Here is a 12,839-nt window from a genome sequence, read left to right as displayed (position 1 = left end):
AATAGTTTGGGCCTAAATACAAATTTGTAACAGGGTCCCCACCTACTATGTGCCTTGTAATGTGCCAGAGAGCCCTTGTATCTCCTGGGGCACCAATGCCTAGATGCAATTCCTACACCTTCAAATCCTGTGACTATACACTTGTATAGGTTGTACCGCATTGTGATCAGGGTTGCCAACCTACTATTCAATTTTTCCTGGACAACTGGACCAAAATTCATGCACAATCTAAAACTCTTACAGACAATTGCACGCTCCTTTACCCCTTCACCCCCAAACCTGTTTTCACCTTCCTGACCAGGCCAAATTTTACAATTCTGACCAGCGTCACTTTATGAGATAATAATACTTCAACAGATTACGGTGATTCCGAGATTTCTTTTTTTTCCATGACATATTGTACTTTATGATAGTGGTAAATTTCGGACAATAATTTTTGCATTTATTTGTGAAAAGATTGGAAATTTGGCAAAAATGTTGGAATTTTCAAACTTTTAATTTTTATGCCCTCAACCCCTTCACCCCCCCCCCAGCGAAATTTGTTTTTTATTTGTTTTTTTTCCTTTCCTTCTTCCAAGAGCTATAACTTTTTTATTTTTATGTCAATATTGCCATTTAAGGGCTTATTTTTGTGGAACAAGTAATGAGTTGTACTTTTGAATGCAACCATTAGTTTTACCATATGTACTGGAAAATGGGGAAAAAATTCCAGGTGCGGTGAAATTGCAAAAAAAAGAGATTTCACGATTGTTTTTGGTATCTTTTATTTACCATATTAGCTATATGGTAAAACTGACATGTCAGTATGATGGTTCATGTTGGTAAGAGTTTGTTGACACCAAACATGTATAGTTTTCTTTTTATCTAAGGCAGGGGTCTCTAACTTAGCTGGGTATATGGGCCGCATATAGAAAAAAATAATAATTTGGGGGGACCACATTATTTGCAGGGTAAAGTGACGTTTTTATTGGTACCATTTATTTCTCTTTACAACTTCGGATCACTGTTTTTGAATAGATTTTGCTTGTTTATTATAACAAATATGTACTTTTTTGTTTATAAAGCATTTTTAATGATGAAAGAAATATCATGCTTTATTGTTAATTATTTTTTCTTACATTTTGTCCCCTTCTTGTAAGTAATATACAGCAGTTGGTGGGGGAGAAACAGCTCTGGGGGTATACAGCACTGGGGTGGGGGTGACACAGTTCTGAAAGTATACAGGCAGTGCTGGGGTTGGAGGGGGCAGACACTTCTGGGGAGGTATACAGGCAGCAATGGGGTTGGGGGGGACAGACAGTTCTGGGGGTATACAGGCAGCACTGGGATTGGGGGACAGACAGTTCTGGGGGGTTATACAGGCAGAACTGGGGTTAGGGGGACAGACAGTTCTGGGGGGTATACAGGCAGTGCTGGGGTTGGGAGGCAGACAGTTCTGGGGAGTATACAGGCATCACTGGGGTTGGGGGGATAGATATTTCCCAGGGGGTATACAGGCAGCACTGGGGTTGGGGGGGCAGTCAGTCCTGGGGTATACAGGCAGCCCTGGAGTTGGGGGGGGGGGGAAGACAGTTCTGTGAGGTATACAGGCAGCACTGCGGTTGGGGGGACAGACAGTTCTGGGGGGTATACAGGCAGCGCTGGGGTTGGGGGGGATAGAAAGCCATGGGGGGTATACAGGCAGCGCTGGGGTTGGGGGAACATACAGCTCGGCAGGATGTTGGTGCTTCAGCTCCTCTCTATGGGATGAGAGCTCAGCACATGGTGCGCTAGCTCCACCCACAGATGAACTTGCCTTGGACGCAGCGCTCAGCAGAGAACGCTACGTGCAGGCGGGGATTTAACTGTTGTCATCCAGGAAAGTGCGGCTGCCAACCCGAGCACTGCGGTCTCTAGAACTAGCCCAGGGGCTGCAGGATACATCACAGCCCTTCTCACCTGGCTGTCCTCCATTCCCTTGCGTCCTCTTCTTGCGACCAGTTGTCCCCTTGGTGATCATGCCCCTGTTGCCGCAGTCAGTCATCACTTTACTTCAGACGTGCTGCGCAGAGTCAAGCTCTGTGCACAACGATTCCACGAGCAATCGCCGGCCAATTAGAGGTAGCAGGTGAAGGTCATATGCTTCAGTTACTGGCCTTTGATTGACCTGTGGCTGCGATAGCTGTGCACAGAGCTTGACTCTGCACAGCGACGGCAAATCATCTAAAATAAAGCACTGACTGCTGCGACCTCGGCACCAGCCGCGATCATCAAGGGGGCCATGGTCCACAAGAAGCAGCCTCAGGGGCCACGTGTTTGAGACCCCTGATCAAAGGGGTAAAAAAAAATTCAGACGTTTGTTCAAAATCAGAAAAGCGCTTTTGCTGCCAATTCACAAGACTCGTAGCGTTCTAATTTTTGGGGATCTGGGGCTTAGTGATGACTTGTTTTTTGCATCTTGAGTTACTGTTTTTAATTATATCATTTTTGCATAGATGCAAAGTTTTGATCGCCTGTTATTGCAATTTAATGCAATGTGTGGCTACCAAAAAAAGTAATTTTGTTATTTTAATTTTTTTCTTGCTACACCATGTAACAATCAGATTAATTGATTTTATATTTTGATAGTCGGGCATTTCTGAATGCTGTGATACCAAATATATGTATTTTGTTATTTTTTTACTATTTTATTTTCAATGGAGTGAAAGGGTGATTTGAACTTTTTTTTTTAATATTTCTTTAACCTTTTCTTTAACTTTTTTTATTGATTTTCTAGCCCCCCCTAGGTGACTTCATCACTGTACACTGCGATCCCTTGTACTGATCAGAGCAATGCTGCAGCATAGTTCTGATCAGAAAAAATGCAGTGTTCCTATACTGGTGCTCTGTCGGTTCTCAAAGGAAGTGAGTCGTGGTAGCATCAGGGATCATCAGCTGAGCCGGCACTACCATAGCAAGACTATGGCTCCCTGTGATCATGTCCTGGGGCCGCCAATGGTGGTGAGGATTGGAGTGATCCCCGTCATGGCCATTTAAATTGCACTGTCAGATATTGACAGCGCGATCTAAGTGGTTAGCAGGCATGGGTGGATCTCTGATCCACCCGTGCCTGTTAGCTGCACATGTCTGCTCATTGGATGAGCAGACATGTACGGGGATTTAACATGGGCTCGCCGCGGAGCACGTGGTAACCAGGAGGACATGACCTTGGATGTCTATATTTACCTCTGAGAATTCATCTTTGAATGTATTGACTATTTTTACACCATGGGCCTTTTTCAGAAACAAACAAGCAGAAGTTACAGAATGAAAATTAGAAATCTGCCATTGTAGTGTCAATGCATTGTAATGCCTAATATATTGTGCCCAGGTTGTGCTTCTAGAGACACGCACCCAGTTAAATCGGCTCTCCTCACCACATTAAGGTAAACATGTGGATACTAATTGCGGTTTAGGCACCCTGTGGGGCTCAGAATGGAGGCAGGCATTGGGATTTAGGAGCGTAGATTTTGATAGCCACGTCACTTTTCCAGAGCCTTTGTGATACCAGTAACTTGGACATCCCCTATATTTCTGTTAACAAGTGATGGACCAGAGTTGGGACTGGTTTTCTGTGGATTGAGTTGAAGCTTTTATTGATGGTATTTTGGGGTAGAGAACATTTTTGATCATTTTACATGTATCTAGTGCTCTATGCCGAGCACTTACTTTGGATTTCCATTTAAATATTTGAAACATGTCATTCAGATGAAACCTAAGACGTATCCTTTCAATATAATGAGGCAGTAGAGTTACTCTGGACTCCGTTTGGTCCCTGTTTAGTGGTGTCTGGCTTTTCAGAGGTGTACAAACCTGTGGACAATCGCTCTTTTGTGCAAGCCTAAAAAGAAGGGCACCGTTGAATCAGAGGCCAAACAGCATCCACAGTGTCTCCATCTGCCTCATTATAGGAAATCTTCTGCTGGGGGTCCTGTCTGAATCACATATTTCAGAGATTTACATGAAAAACCGAAGGAGGCGCTTAGTGTAGAGCCAAGCCTAACTGCGATCTTTGGGAGGCAGAATAAACAAATCAACAGCAGGGCAAGAATTGGTTTTCTTTCTTTTTTATGCCGTTGCTCGTGCAGTATGTGATTATATCACTTTATTCTTTGGGTCGGTGTGATTACAATGATACCAGATTTAGGCCCTGTGCGCACACTGCTTTTTTTGCTGCGTTTTTGCTGCAGAATTGGTGCATTTTGTGTTCATAAACTTCCTACAGTCCTTCCCCAGCAAAGTCTATGAGAAATCCGAAATGCTGTGCGCACGTTGCTTCTTTTTACCTTACAGGTTGTGCTGCAGTTTTTCTGCAGCAAAAAGAAGCAGCATGTCACTTCTTTTCTACAGGTCCCTGCATTGTTCCCTGTGTTTTGCCATTGATAATGTTAAAAGAATGCAGGGACCAAAATGCGGCAAAAATACATGCGTTTTGATGCGGTTTTTTTGGCCAGAGGTGCATTTTTCGCTGGAGAAACAAATCTGCAGTGTGTACACATAGCCTTATATTCTTTTTTTATGTTTGGCTGCATTGCTATATTTTTAGAGCTATAATTTTTTCTGTATTTTTGCCTAAACAGTCTCATGTGAGAGTTTGTTTTTTTGCAGGATGAGTTGACTTTTTTATTGGTACTGTTCTCGGGCACACAAAATTATTTGATCGCTTTCTATTCTGAATTTTAGTAGGCAGAATGAAATTAAGGAACGGTTTCTTTTTTGCCCGTTCCACTGTTGGTAAAAGTGAAGTGATGACAGTTTTATTCTTCAGGTCAGTATAATTACAGCAATTCCATGTTTATATTTTTTTTATGTTTTGTTGGTTTTAAACAATAAAAACTATTTAAAAATCTATATATATATAATTGCCTTATTCTGTCTGTCTGTCTGTCTGTCTGTCTTGCTCCAAAATTGTGTCCTTACGGTGACACAAAGCTGATTGGCCGCTGGGCTCGCCATGGCCCCGCCCCCCCACACGGATTGGCCCCCGCCCAAGCTGCGCCCCCACACGGATTGGCCGGCTGCTCGCCCGGGCTCCGCCCCCCCACAGATTGGCCTCTCGCCCCGGCACCCTGCAGGCATTGGCAACTCGGCCATGCCCCACCCCCCTCACGCAATGCACGCTAGCTCTGGCCCCGCCACCCCCCCGCATTCCCCGAACCGACACGGTCACGGAGCTACGACTACCAGGTGAGTACTGTATCCCTGGGAGCCCACATCAGCGTACGCCGCCAAACCAGCCGACACATACCCTCGCATTGCTGGGGCTGGCCAGCATATGCTGGTGTGGGCTCCCGTGCGAGCGGGGGACGAGATGCGCTGGTAACCATGGTAGCATAGTTACCAGCGCATCAAGGTCCTGCAGCGGCGGAAAATACACACACGCACACACATAACAGCACACACACACACACCTCACACACACATCACATCGCATCCACACACACATCACATCGCATCCACATACTCACAACATCCTGGGATATCGCTTGCTTCTCGGCGGCGATACTGTGCTGTGAGCTTCCAGGACCTGCCGGAGGATCACATGGCCAGAAGCATGCTGGGATGAGAGAGGCTGATGCTGCGGGTAGAGAGGCTGATGCTGGGAGGAGAGAGGCTGATGCTGCGGGCAGAGAGGCTGATGCTGCGGGTAGAGAGGCTGATGCTGGTGCAGCATGGGGGATGGAGCACGATGGGGGTGCGCAGCATGGGGGATGGAGCACGTTTGGGAGTGCGCAGCATGGCGCATGGAGCACGTTTGGGAGTGCGCAGCATGGCGGATGGAGCACGTTTGGGAGTGCGCAGCATGGCGGATGGAGCACGTTTGGGAGTGCGCAGCATGGCGGATGGACCACGTTTGGGAGTGCGCAGCATGGCGGATGGAGCACGTTTGGGAGTGCGCAGCATGGCGGATGGAGCACGTTTGGGAGTGCGCAGCATGGCGGATGGAGCACGTTTGGGAGTGCGCAGCATGGCGGATGGAGCACGTTTGGGAGTGCGCAGCATGGGAGATGGAGCACGATGGGGGGTGCGCAGCATAGGGGATGGAGCACGATGGGGAGTGCGCTGCATGGGGGATGGAGCACGATGGGGAGTGCGCTGCATGGGGGATGGAGCACGATGCGAAGTGCACACCTCCCCCCAACACACACACACACGCGCGCGCGCACTGCACAACACACCACACACACACACTGGGAACCACAAACAACTGCCCTACACAGACAACGCTGCACACACAAATATACGCACATACCGCACAACACACACATTGCACAAAACATACCTCCCCCCAAAACACACCACACACACACAAACCGCGCAACACACACACAACGCTACAGACACACAGCGCTCCACAAACAATGCAACACACATACAACACCGCTCTCACCCCCCGTCACACCCAGACAACACCCAGAACATGTACAGCGCCCTACACAAACACTTGGTAACTACACACAACAACATCTATATATATATATAACAAAAATCATACATGAACTACACAATACGTAAATTCTAGAATACCCGATGCGTAGAATCAGGCCACCTTCTAGTGTATATATATTTTTGCATTGCTACTGTATATTCTGAGAGTTATACCTTTTTTATTTTTCTGCTGATGGAGCTGTTTAGTGGCTTATTTTTTGCAGGACAAGATGAGAATTTCATCGATACTATTTTTATTTATGTTACATTTGTCTTTGTGAGCACATTTTAGTCCACTTTTTGGTCAGCGGTTTTATGAAAAACCATAGTTTGTCATTTTTTTTTCTTTTTCTTATGGTGTTCAAGGCAGGGGTTAACTAGTTTGACAGTTTTATAGGTCAGGCCGTTCTGGACGTGGCGATACCAAATAGATGTGCTCTTTTATTTTATTTTTTTTATTACATAAATATATATTGACTTAATATTTTTTGTTTCATTTTTTGTTTTTTTGTGGTTTTTTTTTTATATTTTTACAATTTTTTTTTTACTTTATATACTCCGCTGATATAATTTATTGCAATGCAACAGCATTGCAAATCTTTATACCAGTCAGTGCTTCACTATGGGGAGATAAGGTATGCACACCAGTGACTATGTAAGAGGAATACATGAAATAGCAGAAACTGCTGTGTGAATACTGGCCTGAAAAATCCAATAGCTATATGTAAGAGTGAAAATGTGAAAAATGGAATCTGCATTACTGCCATGAACATATGGATCAAGAGAAATTTAGCTACTGAATTGATCAATGCAATAGAGCCCCAACACTACGCCAAAGTATTTCTCTACGTTGGGGTCCCTAGCTTGTGTGGGTCCTCTCATGCAGTTAAAAAACTTACCGTGTATGGGAAGCTGAGACCCAGGCTATTTATGCGTATGATATGGATTGGCAATAGGTGTGGTTGGGGAGGATTCACAAACGAAAGTGCTTCACTGACAGAAGCCTCTTTGACCATGCTCCTGGCATGGTCTAATAGGCTTGCCATAGCTAGCTGACCCTCAGGCCCTTGTGATAACGTCACGGGGCGGCGAATGGATGAGACTTTGCAGTAAGTAATAAAAATGCCTTAAAAATATTCTCTCTCTCATTATCCTGGCATTTGGCAAATATAAATAATTTGGTTCCTAATTAACCTAAAACGGGAAAGGTTTATTCTGATTTCATGTAAGTGAGAAAAACATGCTGATGTGTCTTTTTAGATAGTGTATGTAAACTTCTGGTTTCAACTGTAATTGTACACCCTTATACACTCAGGATTTTATTTCAATCCTTATACTTCCATTATTATTATTATTATTCAATTCATTCAAGGAGTCGCATATATCAATCATCTTCTTCACACACAATTGTTTGACTAACAAAATCCTTCACTGTCTAGACTAATATCTTTAATATGCACATGGAATAGTTTATTACAGTGGCCTTCTCATAGACTGTGTACAAGGACCCTCAGCTTACAGAAGACAAGATGGTCTTCAATTGAGTGTACAATTACTCTTACTACAAAGGTCTTTCAATCTTCAGGCACCGTCACTTGAACAAGGCGAATCCAATACAGAAATCCAATACACGTATTCCATCTAACAACATTCCCCAAGTATCAGTTAGTTTATTCCGAAATCAGAGGCCACCATAAGTCACCAGTTTGCATAATCTCAGGATAAGTAACATAAGAATTTGGTTCCAAGCTAACTCAGGGAATAGAATATTAGCAGTTACTTAATGGATTCCCTTTTTCTCAACTTACAGAAGACTTCTTCAGTCTTCAATTGAGTGTTCCTTTTCGCCAAGTCTTTCAGATTACCCCTACCGCTAAACAAATCTTACACAAAATCTTTTTTAGTTAACAGACCTTAAACAAACAAACAACAAAAATGATATTACCCGAGAGCAGACGTGTCCAACCTTCAGTTTCTTCTTGACTATGTTGGAACTTAGAACACTGACTGGAAGTCAAATTTGAGAACACACACTAACCGCAGCACGCATAATGCGGGGCATCAGACAGAGGCACAGCGCGATACTCCCCACAGGGATTTTCACGTCATTTTCCGAGCCCAAACCCCGAGTCTCGAGCCTGAGGTTCGCTCATCACTAATTGTTAACAGCCTTAAAGGGGTACTCCAGGCTTGGAGTTTAAGCCTGCAATCACTCCATGAGACTGCAGACTTGTGAATCCTCACCTCACATGCACTGTATGCTGTGAGGATTCTTTGGTGCTAGTACCAGGTGCATGAAAGCAACTATGTGATTTGCATACATGCAGTCACGTGTCGACTAGATTGCATTAAGTGAGCCTGCTCCAGTCTAGTTGAAATGTTGGCAGAAGTATGCAAATCACATACTTGTGAAGATATGACTGCTCACCCCCAGAGCTGGTATCGGAGAATCTTCATAGCATGCACTGCGTGATTCAGACTTGAATCCTAAGGCCAAACAACCCCTTTAAAACCTTATTTACCTAGGATATATACTGTATATACAATGCCTTGCAAAAATGTTCGGCCCCCTTGAATTTTTAAACCTTTTCCCACATTTCAGGCTTCAAACAAAGATAAAAAATGTAATGTTTTGGTGAAGAATCAACAACAAGTGGGACACAATTGTAAAGTCGAACGAAATTTATTGCTTATTTTAAACTTTTGTAAAAAATAAATAATAAAATCGGGGCGTGCAATATTATTCGTCCCCTTTACTTTCACTGCAGCAAACTCACTCCAGAGGTTCATTGAGGATCTCTGAATGATCCAATGTTGTCCTAAATGACTGATGATGATAAATATAAGCCACCTGTGTGTAATCTAGTCTCCATATAAATTCACCTGCTCTGTGCTAGTCTCAGTGTTATGTTTAAAGCACAGAGAGCATCTTGAAGACCAAGGAACACAACAGGCAGGTCCATGATACTGTTGTGGAGGAGTTTAAAGCCTGATTTGGTTACAAAAAGATTTCCACAACTTTAAACATCCCAAGGAGCACTATGCAAGCGATCATATTGAAATGGAAGGAGTATCATACCACTGCAAATCTACCAAGACCCGGCCGTCCCTCAAACGTTTAATCTCAAACAAGAAGAAGACTGATCAGAGATGCAGCCAAGAGGCCCATGATCACTCTGGATGAACTGCAGAGATCTACAGCTGAGGCGGGAGGGTATGTCCATAGGACAACAATCAGTCGTACACTGCACAAATCTGGCCTTTTTGGAAGAGTGGCAAGAAGAAAGCCATTTTTCAAAGATATCCATAAAAAGTTTTGTTTAAAGTTTGTCACAAGCCATCTGGGAGACACACCAAACATGTGGAAGAAGGTGCTTTGGTCAGATGAAACCAGAATCAAAATTTTTGGGCATAATGCCAAACGATATGTTTGGTGTAAAAGCAACATAGCTCATCACCCTGAACACACCATCCCCACTGTCAAACATGGTGGTGACAGCATCATGGTTTGGACCTGCTTTTTTTCAGCAGGGACAGAGAAGATGGTTAAAATTGATGGGAAGATTAATGAAGCCAATTACAGGACCATTCTTGAAGAAAACCTGTTGGAGTCTGCAAAAGACCTGAGACTGGGACGGAGATTTGTCTTCCAACAAGACAATGATCCAAAACATAAAGCAAAATCTACAATGGAATGGTTCACAAATAAACTTATCCAGGTGTTAGAATGGCCAAGTCACAGTCCAGACCTGAATCCAATCGAGAATCTGTGGAAAGAGCTGAAAACTAATGTTCATAAACGCTCTCCATCCAACCTCACTCAGCTCCAGCTCTTTGCAAAGGATGAATGGGCAAGAATATCAGTCTCTCGATGTGCAAAACTGATAGACACATACCCCAAGCGACTTGCAGCTGTAATCGCCGCAAAAGGTGGCGCTACAAAGTATTAACTTAAAGGGGACAAATAATATTGCAGGCTCCAATTTTCAGTTTATTTTTTATAAAAGTTTAAAATAAGCAATAAATATCATTCAACTTCACAATTGTGTCTCACTTGTTGTTGATTCTTCACCATAACATTAAAATTTTTATCTTAATGTTTGAAACCTGAAATGTGGGAAAAGGTTGAAAAATTCAAGGGGGCCAAATACTTTCGCAAGGCACTATATATAAATATATATGTCCTAGGTCTCCTCCCTCCCTTTGATGTGGGCTCACGAGGCAAGCCTACATCTTTCCCCTGATCCCATTATCAGCGGACATGTGCAAATAACAGGCACGGGTGGATCAGAGATCGACTTCTGCCTGTTAACCCCTGTCAGAGTTTGACAGCACGATCTAACGTGCTCTGCAGGGATCGTGTCGTTCCCCGCCACCATCAGATCACAGGGAGCCAATGGGTGCTTATGACAGCAGGGGGTCAGCTGATGACTCCTGTCACTGTCATGATTCACTGTGGAAGGGAAAGAGTTATTATCTGCTTCTGATATTATTATAATTATTTCATATTGTATTATTTTGTATCGGTCTGGAGCAGATATTCACTCTTTTGTAGTCCCATATGGACACTATTTTCCACTTCTGCTGCAGCCGGATTATCCAGTAATCTGTTAATATGCTGAGTACTTACTTACACATTTATGAGTACATCTTTAGTCACTTTTCTATCTGATATTAGAACTATTTTTAAAATGATTAGTTTTGGTTATTATATATATGGATGTAAACTACCCGGTGTGTTTATGTATATAATTATTGCTATATTATCATCATTTGATATCTTTTAATCATTGCAGCCCATTTTTTTTTCATTTTTGGATTCTTGCATTAAACCAGGGTTGGAGAACCTCAGGCTCGTGGGCCGCATGAGGCTCATTATGACCTTTTTTATGGCCCCCAGGACAGATTTCCTGAGAACACAGCACAGTTCTCATCTTGCTGACTGCCAGTACTTTAAACCCAAACATGCGCTGCCAGTGTGCGAGGATGTAGTTAGTGGGTGTGGAAGCGCACAATGTCCTGCCATCCCCCAGTAGAAGAGGAGCGGCAGCCACAGCATCTCCTTTACTGTACATGCCCCCCAGTTCTGTGAGCCACCACAGTGCAGTGTGCCCTCAACAGTGCTTTGTGCCCCACAAGTGCTGTGTGCCCCCCAGTGCTTTGTGCCCCCCCCAGTGCTATGTGCTGTCCAGCAGTGTCTGTGCCCCCAGCGATGTCCATGCTTCTCAGTGCTGCCTGTGCCCCCAGTACCCCTCCCCTTGATGTATGTGCCCCAGCATCTTTTATGTGCTGTATATACTGCAGCCACCATATCTACTGTGATGTATATACAGCAGTCCCAGCATCTCGTATGTGAAATATGACTTACAAAACTTATCACAAAATTGCACTTCAGACTAAGACAAACCTGGAAAAGAAGTTGAGAAGCAACATGATCAATATCACCGAACATCACAGCCGCACCAAAGAGAAGCAGCTCCAACCCCCACAGTAGGGGTGAGAATTAATTGTTTGACCAAATATATTAGGAAAATTTTGAAATTGATAATTTTGTGCAGCCCCCGAAGGTTGGCAGAAATTTCCAAATGGCCCTTGCCAGAGGAAGGTTCCCCACCCCTGCACTAAACACTTAGGTTTATTTATATTTTGTATCCAAGATGAATTGTCAGAAATAACAATTTCTGCCATCTCATAGATTTCTTGACTTTGCACACCATCTATACAATTTTTTGCATACAGAATATTGTGATGCAGTAAGAATATTGACATCTACTATTGAATTGTCCAGTGGTATTTTGATGAGTTTGTAGTTCTAGTGATTTTCTTGTTCTTTTTGCTGGCATAAGGATAGACATGCGTTTGTCACAAAACTGCATCGAAAAAAACACATCAAACCTAGAACTGGCCGGACTGGCAAAAAACCGAGACCGGCAGATCACTGCTCAATTAAAGAAAAAAACCTGATCAGCTCCAGAATCCGGTGCCCATATAAGTTAATGGGGACCAGAATCCAGAGATTAAAAACGTTAGTGGAGAGGATAGGGGGGGTAGGAGCGCGCGCAGTATACTCACCGAGGCTGTGTCAGGGCGGTAAACTCCTTCCAGGTCACACTTTTCCCTTCCGGAGCAGACAATTCAATATTCACTCTTTTGCCCACCCACCGGCGCGTATAATTGGTTGCAGTTAGATGCGCCCCCACCCTGAGTGGCAGCGTGTCAGTTGACTGCAACCAATAACAGACACCAGAACGGCCGGTGGGCGGGGAAAGCAGTGCAAGTGTCTGCGGGTCAGTATGGTGAGCGCGCATGTAGACAGAAACACATGCGGCCCGCTCCTGCCAGAAAAGTGTGCGGCTGTGCAGGTAATGCGATGTCAGACTCGTATAAGTCTG

At 44.0% G+C, this 12,839-nt stretch overlaps 1 protein-coding gene across 1 annotated transcript in view; it reads left to right on the top strand.

Annotated features, from left to right (window-relative positions):
* The window catches only part of LOC142295610 (saxiphilin-like), a 111,400-nt gene that overhangs the window by 91,605 nt on the left and 6,956 nt on the right, over window positions 1-12,839 (top strand). The window lies entirely within an intron of this gene.

This window comes from Anomaloglossus baeobatrachus, chromosome 3 (assembly GCF_048569485.1).
Source record: "Anomaloglossus baeobatrachus isolate aAnoBae1 chromosome 3, aAnoBae1.hap1, whole genome shotgun sequence".
Taxonomy (NCBI): Eukaryota; Metazoa; Chordata; class Amphibia; order Anura; family Aromobatidae; genus Anomaloglossus; species Anomaloglossus baeobatrachus.
This window is presented reverse-complemented; position numbering and strand designations above follow the sequence as displayed.